Source organism: Podarcis gaigeae (assembly GCF_964106915.1).
Source record: "Podarcis gaigeae genome assembly, chromosome: 6".
Lineage (NCBI taxonomy): Eukaryota > Metazoa > Chordata > Lepidosauria > Squamata > Lacertidae > Podarcis > Podarcis gaigeae.
Genome location: NC_139682.1, coordinates 40,827,639 through 40,848,128, shown reverse-complemented (window position 1 = coordinate 40,848,128; position 20,490 = coordinate 40,827,639). Strand labels below are relative to the sequence as shown.

The window sequence follows — 20,490 nt, the reverse complement described above, 5'->3', positions numbered from 1 at the left end:
AAGCAGGGACCGAGCAACGGGAGCTCACCCCGTCGCAGGGATTCGAACCACCGACCTTCTGATCGGCAAGCCCTAGGCTCTGTGGTTTAGACCACAGCGCCACCCGTGTCCCTACCATATAGCATATATTCAACACAAAAAAGAGCAACAATTTGTTGCTGACAAAGGACAGCTGGACATATAAAGGGCCCCATTACCTCCATCAAACCTAAATCCGGCCCTGGGCACTACCTGGATATTGGGTGGGGTGTGTGTGTGTTTTGAACCTGGGGTCTTCTGCATGCAAAGGATGATGCCCTGCCACCGAATCATAGAATTGTAGATCTGGGAGAAACCCCCAAGGATCATCTAGCCTGACCCCTGGAGCAAACGGTTCCACGAAAAGCAGCACCTGTTGAATTTCCGCCTTGCGCGCGGCTTTGCCGCAGACAACGCAGAGCCGGGGGGAGGCAGCCCCGCCCCCTCTGCAGCCTCAGCAAAAAACCCGAGCACCCCAAAGCTCCCCACGCCCGATGCCACAGAGCGACGGGGGGGGAGGAGCCAGCGCCGCGCGAAGTCGGATTGGTCGCTCCCTAGCCGTGGCTCCGCCTCCTCCTGCCTCAGGTTGTCGCTGGAAACCAGAAGCCGCCAGTTCTGCTTTCTGCTCTCGGCCGGCCGGTGAGGAAGACCCGGGAGTCCCAGCCGGGGCGTGGAAGAAGGGCGAGGCGCGTGGAAGCGGGACTCGGCTGCTTTTCGAAGGGGAGCTCCTCGAAGCCGGAGCCGGTAAGTCCTCGCCGGCTCGTGTCCTGCGTGGCGCGCTTCTCTCTTTCAGTTCGGCGGCGCGACAGTGTAAACAGAGCAAAGGTGGGGCGAGGAGGAGGAGGAGGCTCCAGGAACAAGCGCCTTTTCTTCCAGGGCCCCCTTCGAGCTAAGCTCTCCAGCTTGCTCCTTCTCGGCTGCTCGCCTCTCAGGGGTGCGATTGTCTGTGGCTGTGTGTTGGGGAAGAAAGTTAAGACCCCGGAGGAGACTCGGGGAACTAATTCGGTTTTGGGGAGAAGGCAGCAGCCCAAACAGACCCTGGGATCTGAAGGTTAACCTCACCTCTGACCTCCCTGGGTCTAGGTTTTGACATGGCAGAAGGAAACTGTGAGCTCTCCCTCCATGAGGACTGGTGACAGATTCCTCCACACAGAAAGCTAGCCCGTTACTGAGGTAATACAAGTACCAGCCTTCTCTCTAATAGCTGGCTTTCTGTGTGCATGGAGTTATTTTGTAGGGAGCATGCAGTCCCACTTGCAGATTGGCGCGTTCACAAGTTTATCCCCGTATCTAGTGTGTTTAAAAACCCAGGTCATGCCCTGTGTTTATCTTTAGGCACATGCTGGTTTATCTGAAATCTTTGATGCCTGCATACCATTCAGATAGTGAAGTTGGACATTATGTAACCTGGGGAGTCTTATGCTCACCTGGAAGCCTCCCATATCTTTTAAACCATATTATCCTGGCCTCCAGACCCCTTGAGGTGGACTTCTGTCAGGTACAAGCTTTGCCTTTTGTAGGAGAGGAGGAGGAGGGGGGAAGGGAAGGAACTCTGCTTTAGAAATCCAGTATGAGATTCTTCAAGCCTATTCTTCAGAGGTTTCTGTTTTTCTCTGCTACCTGATGTAATGTCCAAGCAAGAGTTAATCTAAAAGATTAAGCACAATCTTTTGCTCATACAACATTTTGGATTCCTCCAGCATCTCCATTGTTTTTCTGAGTTCATGGAGCAACTGTCTTTAAAATACTTATTTGACATGGTTTTCTTCCACAGAGTTAAGAGATTCCCTAAGCAAGATGAGCTAATGCATAAGACTGGAGCCACCTGCCTTGCCAGACTAGAATTTGTGCCAGGGGTGTTTAAACTGACTGTTCTCTCTAAGAAAACAAAAGGGAGAGTGACTTTTGCAGATGGATGAGCACAATACTGGCATTAATTGTGAAGGGGAAGACCTAGTACCTTGAAACTTCAGGCTTCTGGCATTGATTTTTAATTTTTAATTTATTCCAGCCAAGTGAGTTGGAGTTGATTGGCATGTTGCTTTAGGGGTGATGAAATTGTTACTGTAAGGATGATGGGCTCTAATAAAGTTGAAGACAAGTATATAAGTATTAAGGAAGCTGGTGGAGCTGCTAGGCATTTTTAGCAGCTGACTTATAAAGGGACAGTGAAAAAAACACCATGGGTGGCAGAACAGGAAATCTGTTCAAATGTGACCTTCCTTCCATCACAAAGGTTGTTGTTGTTGTTGTTGTTGTTGTTTTAATAGTAATATTAGACTGCAAGCATTTTCTCCAGTGGACATTAGTATGTTCTGTTCTCATTTGTATTCATCATTCCCTTCAGCTGGAAGTAGATCTAGAGGAAGAAGCTGTGCCATTCAGAGATGGGGATGGTTCCACTTTCATATAATCTTGGAGCGAGCACTTCATATGAAAGTATTCTGTAAAGAGCCAAGCTGTGCTGTTGCAAGCAACACCTTTTTCACTACTGTTGCTATGCTACACAGGTTGCCTAAAAGACTGTCTCCATTCTATTCCATCCCTTTCGTACATTTATCACAAGTCCTGAAATGGGAAGGGAGAGAGCAGGTGTGTGTTCAGTTCCTGCAAGCATTCTATGAAGCTCTGACCCTTCTCTTGGCTTGTGCCTCTTGCAGGAGTGCATATTGCACGACGTTCCCAATCCTTTTTATACGTCCTTAAACTTTTGACTAGTCGGCTATTCATAGTGCAGCAGCGTTTTTGAAATTTTCCATGAGCAGGAGCAGCTGCTACATTTAGTGTCTGTGGGGAAGAATCCACTTTGAACCTGACTAACTTGAAGGAAGGAAGTTAAAAAAACAGAACCGGTGGCATTTGTTAGTACACTGGAGGAATGTTGTTAGGCAAGGCTTATTGACACAATCAAATAGCAAAGGTTGTTCCCTCATAACTGATATCTTGGGGTGTTCATCCCTGTTTACTCAATCAAAGAATTTCAAGTTCTTTTAGGTGTATTACCCACAGAGCCACCTTTCTGACACTAGCATCATGGCTGCTTACCTGGACAGTGAGGAGTGAGGCAGGCCAACAGAGAGGTTGGTCCTATGGTTGGCAGCACCAGTTTGGCTTTGCCAAGACTTCTGTTCTACCCTGACTCTCCATTTGTACCATCCAAGTAAATGCCAGTGGTGCCAGTGTCAGGACAAGGGCACCACAGCACTGTGTTGGCCACTCTTGAGTTACCCTGCTTCCTATTCTGACAAAATTGTTGATACTATGTTTTTCTGTGAATGCTACGTGATGTGGAATCTCTCTTGTTAGAGATTATTGGGTGACCACCTAGTCTCTGCTTATCAGATGTCTCCCATTGAATGTAACTGATCTGTAGAAAAGGCTCTATGACCTGAAAATGCACATACTTCTGCAACCCAAGAAAATCTTTAATAATTTGTTTTTAAAAATACGCTGCAGCAGTAGTAGTAGGTTTCTTGAATTAGCAAGGGGTGGGACTAGATTAGCGTTTCCCAACCTGTGTCCATGAGCTTCGTTCAGGTGGTCCGCGATGTGTCTGTATTAAATATTCATATTGATTTATAATTGAATTTTTATTGCTTCTTTTATTTGGTGTAATGCAATAAAATGCAATTTGAATTCAGGTTTTAAAACAACAAAATACAATATAAGAAATAAAAGAAGCAATAAAAATTCAATTTAAATCATGCGGCATCTATTACTGCACATTACAATAGTTACAGCAGGCAGGGAAATCATTAAGTGGTCTGCCAAGGCGCTTAGCAATTTTCATGTTGCCGTTGGAAGGGGGGAAAGTTTGGGTACCACTGGACTAAATGAACTTTAAGGTCCCCCCAACTATATTATATTATTATTGGTGTGGGTACAAAAGGTCTTCCTGGGAATTATGGACTTTCTGCTAATTTATTTCAGTCTGCAATTTTTCTCTTGAATGTGGCAATAAAGAAGCTGAAGTGAGGAGAGTCCAGAGACTTTTATATCCCAGGGTGGTTAATTCCATAAGATACTGTTCTTGGGGGATGCCTTTAAGAATGTGGATTTGAACCTGCAGCCCCTTACTGATAATCTGCACTGTAGAAGAGGCATTAAATCTATCTGTGTGAGCAAAAGTAAGAGAATGGCAAATTGGGGAGTTATCACTAGTTATGGGGGGGGGCAGATCAATATATTGGGTAGAGATGCAAATAGTGTAGGTTAAAGGTCCCAAGAGAGAGTCCCTGTTCTTCTGAATAAATTCAGAATTGGAATACAGTGCATAATATATCAGCTGGCAGTCTTGCTCTTGCACATCTATTCAGGCAAGATTGAAAACTTACCCTGGGGGCTACTGAGCTACATCCAGTTACAGTGCTTTCCTTATATTAAGAGAGCTGTGGCTGCACATTCTTATGAGCAATTTAGAACACGGCAACCACTTGTGCCGCTATAACTTATTTTAGAATCTGGATTGTTTCAGTTTCTGACATTTTAGCTGCCACAATGCAAATTTGATTGGTTTTAAGTATTGGTGGTAGCACCCTCTAGCAGCTAGCTCCAAGGTCCCTCATGCAAGGCAGCTCATCCACTCTAAACCACAAAGGAAAATTACTGCCCACAGAATAAAAACAAGGCCCTGAGGCATATGAATTTGCTTGAAGTTTCAAGTGGAGCTTCAGAATAGAGATAGAAGTCGAATGCTGACCTTGCCAGTCTTAGGGCAGTGTTGTGTCCTTCAAATTCTTTTTTCCTTGTGGCCTGCGACCTTAGACCCTGTCTCTTTCTCTTTTGAAAAACTCCAAATGGCAAAACATTATGTATCCCTGATGAAAGAAAAACTTTGGTTGTTCTTCTAGCATTTGAGTTTAATTTATAATCAATCTATGGAGGTGTACTTCATAGCTTTAGTGTAAAACCCATGCTTGCAGTTTGATAAAAGAATATTATCTTTTTCATGCAAAAAAATCTCATTTTTGTCATCTTCAATGCCATTTTGCCTTCCTGGAAACAGATATTTTAGCATGCAGGACACTATGGAAAAGCACATTTTCCTTCTATCTTTGTTACACACTTCAGACTTTGGTCAGCTAAAAGGCAGGACTTCCTGAAGTTCACAAAGCTCTCAGTGGAGCAAAATATCCCCACCATGGTCAAAGTTATTCTTGATACCTTCCAGGTGCAGTACTGTAATAACATTGTCCATAAGAACAGTTGCTTGAGTTATGTGAAGAATTGTAGGGAGAAAGCTTCCCCTTGTCTCCTTCAGTACTTTCAAAAAAAAACTCCTATTGAGAGTCCCTTAAAAGTAGTTCCTGCTAGCCTGGCTTTCTTTCACAGTGCCAAAATTGAGTTATAGGGAGAAGTCAGAAGTAAAGCCAGGAAGTCAGACCGAAAAAGCAAGGCCCAGAGGAATGAACACAATGTGGCCTAGATCACACTAAGCCAAATCTTACTTAGTGCGAGTGTGCATGTCTCCAGAGAGGAGATAATGGGTGCTTTGCTTCATCCTTGGCTGCCTTCCTGATATGCTGCCATGAGCTAAGCCAGGGGTCAGCGACCTTTTTCAGCCGTGGGCCGGTCCACTGTCCCTCAGACCATGTGGTGGGCTGGACTATATTTTTTTTGGGGGGGGGATGAACCAATTCCTATGCCCCACAAATAACCCAGAGATGCATTTAAAATAAAAGGACACATTCTACTCATGTAAAAACACGCTGATTCCCGGACCGTCCGCAGGCTGGATTGAGAAGGCAATTGGGCCGCATCTGGTCCACGGGCCTTAGGTTGCCTACCACTGAGCTAAGCCATGGTTTATTGAGTTGTCTGAGCAGATGCTCTCAGTTTGCCCCCTCCAGACAAACCTTGAGCTAGAAAGAGCAAACCTTGGTCACAGCTCAAAGTTTGTCTGGAACAGCAGCATTCTGAGTTAAACCATGGCTTAGATCAGTGTTTCCCAACCTTGTGCCTCCAGCTGTTTTTGGACTACAATTCCCATCATCCCTTGCCACTGGTCTTGCTAGTCAGGGACAATGGGAGTTGTAGTTCAAAAACAGCTGGAGGCACAAGGTTGGGAAACACTGGCTTAGATCACAGTAACATCACAACAGGAGGGCCAGAGAAGTAGCAAAACAACTGCAATCACCTCTCCAAGGAACCACACACTTGCACATTTGTACTAAGGTTTGGCTCTGGATGGCTTGATTTGTGTGATGTGTGAATCAGACCAGTATAGATTCTTTATTAAGTGTGTTGGGCACCCAGTACCATGTACTTGATCCCATTTTTCATCTAGTATCTATCTAGTAAAAGGAAAATCAAATGATTGAAGTGCTCTTCTGGTTCCCCCCACCCCAGGAAATTGGAATCTGTTTGTGCAATCTGCCTATTGAATCTGTCCCTTATCCCGTTATTAATGTGCAGTGCCCTTTTTTGTAAAGGGAAATGAGAAACAGAAAACTGCCTGGTGGCTGCTGTCAATGAAAGTGCCTGGATTTCAATCCAGCAAGCAATTAGGCTTTGCAGAACTGTAGGTAATCATCTAAAAATTCCATTCAAGGTTCCTTTTTAAGGTAGCACACACACACACACCCTTGTCATGTCTGTTGCATCCTCCACTTGCTCCAACCCTACAGCCTTTGCTCTGAGGGCATTGTGAAGCTGTTCTTACTGAAGTATAACATCTACATTGGATATTGGAAAGAACAAATGCACTAGAAGCCTTATCATTTGTACCAGTTCCTTGCAATATCTCATTATCTGCATTAGACATCTACTTTTGGAATGTCTAACTGTTTTGAGACCCCAGTACTATGAATGATTCTGAGCATACAAAGAGTACAATTTGGCTTGGTAGTGAATGGCTGCATCATCACTCACATATTTGGGAATAGTCTGAGGGTGCTACTTTCAGAAGTCCCTGAGCCCTGAATTGGAAAGCTAAAGCCAATGGAAAGGAATTTGCTCAAGCCCTCCATATGAGCCTGAGCACTCTTGAGTCTCAGATAGGGGGTATGTGCACCTTGTCCCAGAAATATGAAACCCAATCCAGATCTTAGGGGTATTTCTAGATGGTGGACTTGTCACATATCATGAATGCTCATTTGGTGTGTCTTGCCCTCACAAGCCACACAAGGATTATGCCAGTCCTCCTGCTGAGCCTTGCTACTTTGCTACTCCTAGCAGCAGAACACAGACTTTCAGAATTAGGTTGCACAATCCCAAACAGCACTGGTTGCTCCAAAACTCAGCAGGGATGAGTGCCTCTTTCTTGTTGCACCTCTCCACAAACACACACACATATGCACATGTTGTTTGGGGGCACAGTCTAGGGACCCCAAATTCCAGGTCTTTTGCACTGAGCCCCATATTTTCTTTCTCACCACCTTTTTTAAAAAATGCTTACAGGGTTGCTGGGCATGACACAAAGTGCTGTGACCCCCAGTCACAGACACCCCAAATTAATTTGCTCAAGAGACCTAAATCTGCATCTATACATATAGGTTAGTACATGCATTTCCCCATCCCCATCTTCATATTTGTGTCATGGGCCTGTGCTGTGAGACTTTTCAGTATCTAGCAATGGCTCTTTGTGTACACACACATGGACTCTCTGACTCTCTAACACGCACACCGAGAGAGAGAGAGATTATTGCTTAGCAATACAGTTAAATTTATTTTCTAGATTTCCACAAATGAGTGGGAGAAATTGGTGTTCATAACTGTCTTATCTTCTTGGCTTCTACAGGGGCCAGAGGGCAGCAGATGCTTTCTTTCACTATCCCTGCATTCTGTAAACAATGAAGCAGTCAATATGCTTCTCTGCCACCTGCCTCCCTGCACAGACATTCATGTTGTATAGATTATTTCTGGAACGAACCACACTCAGGCAGAGAGATGAGTAGGGCCAAAGTTGTGACAGTCTCTTTTTCAGATGTGGGGAGTGGGCATTGGAGGGCTTGTGAGGCAAAGCAAAGGATGCTGTGTCCTGGACTTGGCTGTTTCATATCTGCACACCTTGATGCGCTCAATTCATTTCAGACAGACAGGGAAGTAAATCTAGATGTACAGTCAGGACTAAGGAATTAGGTAAGGTTTTGATCTAATCTTTCTGAAAAAAGCAGAAGTAAGAAAAGGCATGTGGTTCTTGAAGACAGCAGCACATCAAAGGCATCCACTAGAGAAGCACAATAGAGAAATGCTCTTATGAAACAGGTGAGAGATTAGATAAAAGAGGAACAGAGGGAATTGTGATGGGTGCACAGAAAAGGCTAGCCTAAATCAGTCTAGCTTTTACATACAATGTCAGCTGCCAGAGAATTGCCTGGTACAATTGAAATAGCTCCAGATGAGACATAAGGTCAAATGATATGTGATGGTGTAGTTAGGTTTGTTGTTCATGTGCCTGCTCTATTCATCTACAAAACAGTGCACGGGGTCTATTTTTAATATAAAAAGGGACATTTGGGTGAGGGGAGTTTAATTCTCCTGTGCTTTAGCTGCTGTCTCCCCAGATACTCCCCCTGCCCACTAGATGTCAATACCATGTGCTTTTTGGCACATCAACATTTGCATTATAGAAGCAAGGAGCTTTGTGTCCGGCATAGAGTCCAGCATCCTATGTTGCTCCATTTCATCTTTCTCCTCTTAATCCCTGTTCCAAACCTGTATTGCTGCATAGATAAGTTTGAAAACATGTCTGCAGAAGCCAATCTCAATTCACAAACTGCAAGGAGACTGAGCAAGACTTTTGATGGACTGGGCAGAAGGTGGAGCTCAAGTGCTCTGCTAGGTCCTCATTTCAGCAGAAGACTGCAGTGGTGGGGGGTGCGAGGACACCCAATCAAACTCACTGGTGGAGGTTAGGTTTGGTTCAAAATGTGCCCCTGGAGTGGTGGTGAACTTTGGAATTTGCCATTCAGAGAACAATCCAAACCCCTGACCAGCAGAGGGATGGTTCAGTGAAGTGGTGGGTCCACGTCCACAGCCCTGCTGCAAGGCTGGTTGCAAGGAGGGGGGAATGTCTCTTTGCCACACCAACTCCCAGGCTGCTACAGTCCAGGGGCCCAAATCATAACAGAAGTATCCAGTGGATCCTATGCCAACCCCATAACACCTGGTTCCAGATCTGTCTACTGGCTGCTGCCAGCAGGGATACCATCGGCAGTAGTTTCCACCCACCATTTGGATGGGTGCCTTCCTCTTCACCAGAATTTCTTCTCCAGCAGCAGCAGCAGCAGCAGCAGCAGCAGCAGCAACAACAACAACATAGCCAGGCAGAGCCTAATCCAAACTCTCTCCAGTATGACAGGTTGTGGAGGTTTGAATGCTTTGTCACCCAGTTCCAAATATTTTCTGCCTAGATGGGAAAACAGGAATTGGCTTAATATTTCCATCCTTTCTCGGGGAGTGGGGAACTGGATCTGGCCAGCAGTTCCCCCACTGTCGGTGGACCACTTTGTCAGGTGGGCAGGGCCAAGTTTAAGCAAAAGTATGTCTGGCCTGCTCTCGCACCTAATCTTACCCCAGCTGCTTCTGTAATCTGGGTGTCAAAGGATCCTACCTTATGCTTTGTCACCTTCTCTCAGGATTACTTGGAGCTTACTCAAGTGTTCAGGAAACACATGGGCATTCCTCCTCAAATCGTGCTGCCACTCAGAATGCATGTGGGAGGACTTCCGGGTCGGCGCCATCGCCGAATGGCGGACTCCCTCCGAGCTCCGGAGGGAGTCTGCTGGGTAGGGGTTGGGTCCTGCCGCGCCGCCGACGCGGGGATCCTCAAAAACCATGGGCGGTGATGCCCATGGACTTGGTGACTCAGCGGGCACCGTTTGCGCCCCCCCGACCCGCGAAGGAGCCTTTCTAAAGGCTGCGGAGCGGGTGACGGGGGGGGGTGTGGTGCTATGAGTCCGCTGCTTCCCCTGCCTAGCGAAGCCGCATGCCATTCAGCGGAGAGCAACGACTTCTTCTTTTGGAAATTTTGGATTAAAAAGAACAACCCGTGAGTAAATTTATCGGACTTAAAAGGAAAATTTGATTTACGAATTCGGAGCGAGCGGGGGAGGTGCAAAAAGGAAGTCCGCCCCCCCCCCTGTTGTAGAGGTTTTAACGCAAGGATTTGACAACTAAGATCGAGAGATGAACCTGTTTATTTGAAAAAATTTAATTTCACGAAGGGAAATTATAAGTAACTGTGCTGGAGGAGAAGATTGGTTTGCGAGAACTAAAATGCAACCCCCCGGGAACCAGGAGCGATCCGTCATGAGAGACTGGTGAAGAGACACGGAAACTTTGACAGCTGTCAAAGTAGCTGTCAAAGCAGGGAAATAAAAGAGAACTTTGTTACGATGGCTTTGCTGGTTAGATTTGTTACAATTTGGACATAAATTATTGGAAACGAAGGCAACAAATTATCTGACTTTTGGGTCTGATCTGGAAAGAAATTAGGTTACCATATTCCCTCTAGAGGGAGTTCGGGACATTGCAACAGTGGCAGCAAGTGGAAAAATACTATGAAATTGAGCAGGATTTGTTATCTCTTGGGAAAGCTGCAAAACCGAAGCATTATTTTGTCTACAGAGGTTTCTACACTAAAGGAGACAATGGATTTATCTATTGAAGAAAGGAAGGGACTTGACATAAGTTTATGTTCCTGAATAAATAAAACCTCTGTGGAGAACAAGAAGTTTCTGAATTAGAAGGTTTTTGCAGCAGAACAGGAAAAGAAAACCTGAGGAATAAGAGCTGGACTAAATTCGAAGTTGGAACATTTGGGACATCCAGACTTTAAAAAGGATCAAGAAACAGAATTTGAGTTATATTCTTAAACATAGAGGTCTGGATGGAAGAAGAATGATATTTTCTGAGAGTTTCTCCGAGACTGGACTTTCTGAAATTAAAAGCTACCAAAAAGACGGCAAAGTGGAATCGAGAGAGATTTAGACATGGACGTGGGTTCTCCAGGCTGGCTGTAGATGGATGAACTTTGGGGATCGGTACCGGGAAAGGGGGGAGGGAGATTTGGAACCCAAAGGCTGTAAAACTACATATTTTTTCTTTTCTCTTTTTCTTCATTTTTTCTTGTTGTATAAAAATAGGGGAATTCGTGGAAGGGAATTGGGGTCGATCTTAGGGAAGTTTAAAAAATATAAAGAGAAATGGTTAAATAAGATAAATTAATTTTGAATAATTGGGTTATTTATAATTATAACAAGGCTTTAAAATTTGGGGTAAGAATTTGTGGAATCAATTTAATGGAAATGGAATACAGGAGGGGGAGGGGGGGAAGTCCTGGAAAGATGTTAATGAAATTAAGTGTAAACTCTATCCTTCTCTTTTTTCTTTCTTTCCTTTTTTATTCTGGAAACTTTAATAAACATTATTTAAAAAAAAACAAGGGGGGGGGAACAGAATGCATGTGGGAGATGATATGTTCAAATGTTTCCTTAACGCAAAACCATCACTTGCTTCCCCATATATGGAAAGCTTGCATGCCCGAGAAAAGGTAATCCAAGACCTTTATCCCAGTGTGTTAGCTTTCTACCTGCAGGGATTTCTTTATGCAGGAAAATCTGGCATTCTTAACTATGAAGTACCAGTGAGCTTCTTTCCCTGCTTTCCCCACCACTGCTGCTTGCATTGGATCCTCTCAGAAATAAACCAAGTTATTCCCCAGAAAATAGCTTGCCTTATTTCTGAGTAATCCTCCTCCTACCTAACTCCATCCCTGTGAGCTTCGACATGCCCTCCCCTTTCCACTTAAATCTAGAAGCAGAAAGGATTCTGGAGCAGAGGGAGGAGAGGCAGGCCTACAGCAATGACTCTGGGAGGAAATTACATTTCTTTAGGGAAGCGGTAGGCAATCTAAGGCCCGGGGGCCAGATGCGGCCCAATTGCCTTCTCAATGCGGTCTGCAAACAGTCCGGGAATCAGCATGTTTCTACATGAGTAGAATGTGTCCTTTTATTTAAAATGCATCTCTGGGTTATTTGTGGGGCACAGGAATTTGTTGTTTTTTTCTTTCCTTTTTTCAAAATATAGTCCCGCCCACCACATCTTCTGAAGACCAGCCCACAGCTGAAAAAGGTTGCTGACCCCTGCCTTTGGGCTACTTCCTTAGAAGTAGCAGTAAAACAATTTCTCTAAGATGTGTGATAGGATCTTAGATGGAATTGTGTCTCTCGGTGCTCGGCTTCCAACAACCATCTCTGTGCCAGATCCCCAGCTGGTCTTCCTTTCTTTGGAGATATCCCCAAGCCCCAGCCTGAGTATCTTTCAGAAACAGTGTAATATTATTCTCTTTGCTTTGGAGAGGGGATATATAAGCTGGTAAGAGGACTCTAGGTTGTGGCATTTGTTATTAGCGATGGTGGCGTTTGCTGCTTTTTCATTCTGTTATAGTGAACTAGCTTAATTTTTGTTGCTATTGATTATCGTCAGACAGTTTGGTCACAACTAGGTAACCACTTCACTATGCTGAAGATTATGGAAAAAACAACAACTAGTTAACAGATGTTTACTCTAATTTAAAGAACGAGGAGTGCATTTTAACCATCTCTCTTAACATGAGTGGAAATATGTTCACATCTGAAAATATTTAATGCAGATTTCTCTTGGTTTGTTAGTTTTATACCCAACATTATAGTCTCTCTTATCCTTTTATGATCAAGGTAAATAGCATCTGGTGTGTGTGATTGTTCTTGCTAGGATGTTTTTGAGTGTGTGTGTGTTCGTGTGTGTGTCTGGGCTATTTCTGTACACTGGAAGTGATTTTGAATTTGCTGTGGCAAAAGACTGCTTCACACTTCATGCATATCCCTGGCATACACAGTTTATAGGTGTGTGTATCTCCTGTGTACCTCTCAGTGTGTTAGAGTCATACCATGGGTACACTGTGTATTCATGCCAAAGGAATCGGTGAATGATCCTGAATTTCCACAGTGTGTGTATGTACACATAGATAAGGGTAAACAAAAAGGGTGTGTGCCTCCTTCCACTTGAAATATACAGCATTACAGACATTTCACAAATTTATGTAACGTGGAGCATTCCTAATATTTGGTCAAAGCCAGGGGCGCGGCTGAATCTCTTGTTAAGTGATTAATAATTGTTGCATAGGACTAAGGAATTATTAACTGTGATTTGCTGAGCATGCCCAAAGCCCCCTTCCCCCTGTAAGATGCATGTTACAGTTTATTGACTTCTGCCAGAAATTGCTGTAACGGCTCTTATCAAACCCAGTTTGTACATTCAATTTATGTTACAGTTTACATATAGAACTCCAAAGATTTCTCAAACTACTTAGGCTGGATTAGTCCTATTTTACTTTAGAAGATTTTTTTTTCTTTACAAAGTCCCAACATCTTGTGTATCATCATACAAAAGTGCAGTTTTGGTAATGGAATATAGCTTTTTGTGTGTTTGAGCTATGGAGAAGGGGGTGTGCGTGCTCACCAGTAATTGTACAGTTGTGTATTTGTAAATAGCATTGGTTTCAGTGGTCATTACTGCAAATAGAAAATTCAATGGGACCTAAGAAACTCATTTGTTTAGCTTTTGTGTTTCCCAACTTGTGTATTAAAGACGTGTGTCAGGAAGCAGCTGCAATATGACCAAAGTCCATCATTGTAATGTTGAAAAAACTAGCCGCAAACCTTTATGCCTTTATTCTCTCTCCATGCCCCCAACACTCGTGCTCCATCTTTCACTAATGAAAACTGAAAGCAGCTTGCAGTGCTTTTTGTAAAAATAAAACTACAACTAAAACCAAGAACAAATATAATAAAAACAGGCAATTAAACAACGTATCATTATAAGATCCTTGTAAATTTCAGTCCAAACAATCAAACATAACAAGAAGTCAAAAGATAACAGGAAAAGTATCCTGATCATTGGAGGATGGGTACAATGTAGCCAGAATGGTTGCAGAAGAATTGATACTTAGAATTTTTGCAGGGATGCGGTTTTCTGAAAATTTCCATGTTGAACTTATCCCTAGCAATTCCCCCCGTAATTATCATTTTTCTCTTTGATCTACACAAGAACTGGATTTTTTATTATACCCCTAAAGTAAACAGCTGCATATAACAATACATATAAACTGTATACAAACACATATTAATACTTACAAAATTATCCTGCAGAAATATATAACCATGTAGGGCGTGATTTTTTCATATGTATTATACTTCTAATATACATAGTGTATATATGTGTGCCTGTATGGCAGTAAGTGAGCAGCTCTTTCATAAGTGGGTGATTCATACAAGGGGCAATTCAATCCAGGCAGAACTTGATTTCCATGTATAAATCCATGTAAAACAGATTCTTCTTTCATCCGTAACTTTTATGTATTATTATTAATGTAATGTAATTTATAATAAAATGGCAATATTTTGAGGGGGCAACTCTGAGGAACAAACATGTTTTTACGTTATAGTGCACCAATTGCAATCTGAGAAGCACACACAAACTGTGAAATTTAGTGATTTCTAAGCTGGATGGAGTCTCCATGGAGACTGAAATGTTTCTGCACTGGTTTCTGTATGTTCCAGTTTTTCATGCCTCATTAGTGTCCATTTTGTTGAAGAGTAATTATGGCAGCAGAGATTCACACATGATATTCAGCAGCGTTGAAAGTTATTTTAGGTTTATTTGCATGTTGCATTGTGGTGTAAACTAGTGTTTATGTGTGAAGCCGTGAATTGGTCATCCAAATTTTGAGAAGGGGCAGGGGGGAGGCCATAAGGGAAAGGAAGGTACAGTGCACCAGAAATCAAGTGTCACCAAACCATGGTTGAACTCACTCTAGTTCTCAGTTACCAAACAAGATAAAGTTCCTGTTTTATTTTTCCACTAAGAAGTTTGTTCCTAATCATGAATGCTGCACCCGGATGAAAATGGCGAATATGCATAATTGTGTATTAAATACTTGGGATTGCTTCTCTGCTGGTGTGTAAATTCTTGAATCTCGGTCTGAAACTTGAAGCATCCGTGTTGCTATGGAGGCAGACTGACATATCCTCCCAAGTCAGTGATGTTACCCAAACACCCAACCCAGGAATATGTGCTCCCACACAGATTCTGGTATGGTGAGCAGCACCCAGCATGAACTGAAAATGCACTGCAGAATCCTTTGTTCCTCATTAATAAGTTGCATGGCAAACAGACCCAACCAAAAGGCCTGATTTCCCTTTCTGCATTGTAGTAGGTTATACTCTGAGTATATACAGTCATACACCACCTGGATTGCTCAGTTGGTTAGAGCATGGTGCTGATAATGCCAAGTTTGCAGGTTCGATCCCCGGCTGCATTGCAGGGGGTTGGACTAGATGATCCTTAGGGTCCTTTTCAGCTCTACAATTCTATGATTAAATCTATAATTAAACCAATTGGACAGTGTAGCACATACTTATGTGGCTATAATGCATTTATGATTTAATGATTTTAGAACATCAGGCTCATGTCATCAGCAGTCTTCTTTACAATAATAAAAGTAGATTACACATTCTCCTGAAACTCTTTCACAAGCAATGAATGTTTTGAGTGGGGGTTGTGTTCCTGACACCTGCACACACTGGCAGAGCATGTGTATGCCTGCCCTGCCCCGTTATGACCCCTGCCTCACCCCCTTTTCCAGCCACTTCTGTGTTGTGGCGATGCACACATGCACAACCGCACGTGCTTTGAACGTATGCAAAACAGTTGTTGCCTGTACTCAGAATACTGTAATGCAGTGTTCTTCAACCTTGAGTCCCCAGATGTTTTGGAACTGCAGCCAGTAGAAGATTTAGGGGAGCACAATCAGTTTGGTTGCACTGAGCACAGAGCCCAAAGGGATACCACAGCTGTTATTAGGAATGGAGTGCAAGAGGTGGGGGGCACCAAATTTTGGCATTGCACAGAGCGCCGCTGAAATAACCCCATGTGGGTTATCTTCTCTCTTCTAACTGGGGCAGAGGAGGCTCATTCAACCTGTTTATGTGGGCTCTAGGCTGCATAAGGAGACTCTAGGCCAGGGGTCAGCAACATTTTTCAGCCATGGGCCGGTCCACCATCCCTCAGACCATGTGGTGGGCCGGACTGTATTGGGGGGGGGATGGATGAATTCCTATACCCCACAAATAACTAAGAGATGCATTTTAAATAAAAGCACACATTCTACTCATGTAAAAACAGACCGTCCATAGGCCGGATTGAGAAGGCGATTGGCCCCCGGGCCTTAGGTTGCCTACCTCCTCTAGGCTGTTTTGGATGCAAATAAAACCAAGACCTCAAGTACTTACATAAAGGAGGCGATGACAGCAGGACAAAAACTTGCCAGCCTTAGATGAAAACTGCAGAAGCTGCCTTAATCCTGGGCTTTTCAGTCAAGGGGGAAGCAAAGGCCCAGCAAATGTAAGGCTGGAAGCCTGGAAAGTTGAGTTTGAAGAGATCCCTCCAGCTCTGAGGGCAAACCCACACATGTGCACTCTGAAGGTAGTCGTGTATTTTGTGTGCACTTTGAAGGGGAAATGCTTTTGAGCTTTGGAAAGAAGAAATCTGTTGCTCTTATGAAAAAGGAGTTTCTCTTTAGAGAAAGAAGAGCACCCCCATTTGCAAGCAGTATTATCCCTAGCATGAAAATAAATACCCCAGCCCAGCAAATTTCTACCTTAATTCCTCTCCTGACTCGTATCTGGACCTCCCTCCCTGCGTATCAATAAATCTCCTTGGGCCCCTGGGCAGGAACAATAGCAGCACTTTTCTGTGCTGCAGTGAGAATTTTCTTAGTGCTGTCCATGGGCTTTGTTGTTGCACAGTTTCTAAAGAGCTGTGGTTACTTTGTGACGCTTTAAAGGCATTGGCTGTGCAAGCAATGTGGCTGCTCCCCCTACCCCCCCCCCCGCCTCAAATTGGGACTCAGCACGGGGAATTATGCTGAGGTGGAAAGAAAGCCAGTGCAACACAGTGAAAGAGCTCTTTCTTAATGTTAAGCTCCCCTTGCCTTCCTGCAAGAAAGGAGATTCCCTCAAAGTGTTTTCTGTTAGAGATTGAGAACAGGCCATTGGGAAATGAACTACCCCAGCAGCCCACCTTCTGTTTTAAGCTCTTAATCCATCCTAGCCTCCTATTATGAATGATTAATTTATACAATTAGTAGTGTTATGGTAATGAGCTAATGGCATCTTTGTTGCCAACCTATGTGGGGATATAGCTAATTGTATGTTGCATGATTGCTCCCAGAGGCTTTTTTTAACACAAGAGGAGAGTGACTTCTACTTCTTGCCACTGAGGCAATGCCTATTACTGATCTGTAGGTGATTTATGTGCCTACTCAATTAGGTAGAGTATGGTGCTGGTAATGCCAAGGTCACGGGTTCGATCACCATATAGGCCGCCTGAATATTCCTACACCGCAGGGGGTTGGGCTGGGTTCCTTTCAGCTCTGCAATTCTATGATTCTAAGTACATAGTAGAATTATGTGCTTCCCAGTAATGCACACTCAGGGGGCCCTAGAGGTACCCTCAGATGCTAATGTTGCTCTATAATCTGGAGGCTGGATGCTTCTAAAGTGATTTTCAGGCATTTGATGCAACTAATAACCCAAACTCTACCCTGATTTCTGTGAAAACACTGTACCTTCGCATAATAGGTAAGCGCTTAGTAGGAAGGTGTTGATAGCTGGTCTCCCGTCAGCCTTATGACACCTTCATGGCAGTTCAAAACACCTGAAGAGTACCACACATATGCCAGTTAATGGGGCAGGTTTCTGCCCTATAATGGTGTATCCAGCACACACAAATTATTTTTCTAACTGTTCAATGGTTCGCATATTTCTTGTTTAGATGTATACTTTGCCCTTAAAATATCAGAGTGGCTTATGCTAAAATTAGTAAAAGCATAATTAAATAACTAATATATTAAAGTCATCTGCAAACAACAGCATTTTTGTAAATGCAGCATAAAACTAATCCCAGTAAAATCGTTCAAAATATATTCATCTGATGCCAGAAAGGTATCTGAGCAGATGTCGAGCAAGGCTTTTTGGAGGAGAGTATTCCAAAACAGGGGTGCCACCACTGAAAAGGCCCTTTTCCAAATAGCCATTTATTACATCTTACTGGGTAGTCCATTATTATAAAACAGTGATTTAACCTAAGCTGATCTGAGAATGTGCCCTCCCCACTCCCATCAGTTCAGAGAGTCAACTTGAGCCACATCAACGTCCCATGGAAGGAACTGTGTAGTTGGATGGATAAATTTGCAGAAACGTCACAAAACATAAGCCACCCCTCCCCACAAACGGAACAGTGCTGAGAACCTGTAAGAGAAACAGAGTAAATTAAAATTTGTATTCTTCCGCACCTCAAATGTATTCAGATCTTGTTCCCATGCTTAGTCTACTTCACTCACCCACTCTTCTTCCTCTTTGAAACTCTCCGATCTCTTGTTCTGAGGCAGCCGTTCAGTCTCCCACACAGGTTGAAGTTTTCTCTGCATGCAAGTAACTCTGATTCTGGTGTCCTTGAGAAATTAGCAACACTTTCAAAAGAAAGAGAGGGAGAGAAAAGGGGGTGAACTTTGGGAGGCTGGGGAGATGACAGAACACCGCATGATGTAGATTCAATCAATCATGAGAAAGAAGCACAGCAAGGTTTTGCTGCCCTTCTTGTTCTGCCCAAAAGCATCAGGCCCAACAAAGAATATGAGTAGGTTTCACTGATGGGCAGGTGACACATATGCACACTTTTTCTGTGTGTGGCTTTGGGCACATTCTTCACTTGCTCTTCCCTGTCTTATGTGTAAGTATGATAGTGATTCTGTGTTGTATCCCTAGTGTTCTTTAGGTTTTCAGGAAAGGGAACGTTTCTGTGCTCTCCTGCTACATATCAAGGCAACAGCCATCTCTGCATGGAAGGAATTTTAAAAGTGCATGATAGCACTAGACTCAACAAGAGTCTTCTAATGTGGTTAGATCCCTGCTGCATGACCTAACTATCAACTCAGCTCCACTCACCTGATTTTGGGTGGGGTAGCCCCCCCCCCTTTCTCTTTAGTATGGCAGTGTAAGAATTGCCAAGTCACAAAGAGAACTCAAAATGTCGAAATGCAGACCTATCTCTGCAACATGAATATAGGCATATTCAGTAGGAGGTCATGTGATTCACACCTTTGTGTTGCCAGTTTCATATGCTAGTTTTTATTTTTTTTATTGCAGTTAGATTTCCATGAATTCAGTATTATTTCCCTAGCCCTGGCGATGATGGTGATAAGTAGTAGATACAGGATCTGCAGTAAGGATATCTGAATAAGCTACAGCTGCTGCTCAAATTATGAAGGGTGCTTTTCAAATGAATTTAAATGGTGTAAGTTTAGCATCAAAAGCTGACCTACTCAGGGAATTTGCAAAGAATTGCATACTGAGAAGTGATGTATGTATCTGTGTGGGAAGTACTGTGAAGGCCACAGGGGCAGAAACTGTGGTTTCTCTGAGCTTGTGAATATTTCCAGATTCTATTATCATTCTTAGCAGCTACTGGTCAGATTTTACAGGGATAGTATGAATGCTGGTTCAAAATCTATCAAACTGCAGAAAACTGTGACTCCGTAATTGCAGAATCCACAGGGCTTTGTTGTTGGTTGTTGTGTAATCCTGTACCTTTCTTTCTTTCTTTCTTTCTTTCTTGGCACTTTTGGATGCAGTATTTTGTGGAAGCTGGTAAAAATGCCATGTATGCTACTCTATATTAGGATGCTAAGGCTTTCGTTGGGACTGAGCCTGCAGAAGCAATTTGTTTCATGTGTTATAGAAAAAGGATAACAGAAAGGGAGCATCTTGCCCCCATTAGACTACGACAACCTGACCTGGATCAGGATGTTCAGAAGTTGGATCTGTACTACTTCTTCTTTTGTGGGGAAACCAAGTCAAGTACTCCATTCTCTGTGAAGCAAAGCTACAAGTAAGGCTATAAATTGGCAGAAAGGAGGTAGAGTGTTAGGATCCACGTCAGAGTTCTGCTCCTTCAAGGCCTTATCCTTGAGAAAGAATGGAAGTGATCTTCTGGGGTCATCCAGCCCTGGAGGAATAAAAGCCTTTAGTTCACTCATCACTTTGAGCTTGCCTTACCTCATCTGGGTGGCCTTGGTAAGGGAGGGACTAGATACTGCAAAGCAAAGTTGTTTGGATGAAGGAGCTAGGGTTGTTATCCTACTGTTATCCGAAATGAGGCGGGGTGTCCTGATGTTTGGGGTGTCCTGATGCGGCAGTGGAGTGCTAAGTTATTTAATTTATTGTTGTACTTTAATAATAATAATAATAATAATTTATACCCTGCCCTTCTGGCTGAGTTTTCCAAGCCACTCTGGGTGGCTCCCAACAGAATTAAAAACACAATAAAACAACAGACATTAAAAACTTCCCTAAACAATGCTGCCTTCAGATGTCTTCTAAAAGTCAGATAGTTGTTTATTTCTTCAACATCTGATGGGAGGGCGTTCCA

The 20,490-nt window shown here is 43.5% G+C and overlaps 1 protein-coding gene across 2 annotated transcripts in view; it reads left to right on the top strand.

Moving 5' to 3' along the window:
- Positions 1-601: 601 nt before the first annotated feature.
- Positions 602-20,490, top strand: part of CDK18 (cyclin dependent kinase 18) — a 90,471-nt gene continuing 70,582 nt past the window's right edge. The window contains exon 1 of one of the 2 annotated variants that reach the window (XM_083745582.1): positions 602-762. The gene's annotated coding sequence lies outside the window, so the exon portion shown is untranslated. The remainder of the gene's footprint in view (positions 763-20,490) is intronic. The other variant, XM_083745584.1, reaches the window with a different exon arrangement.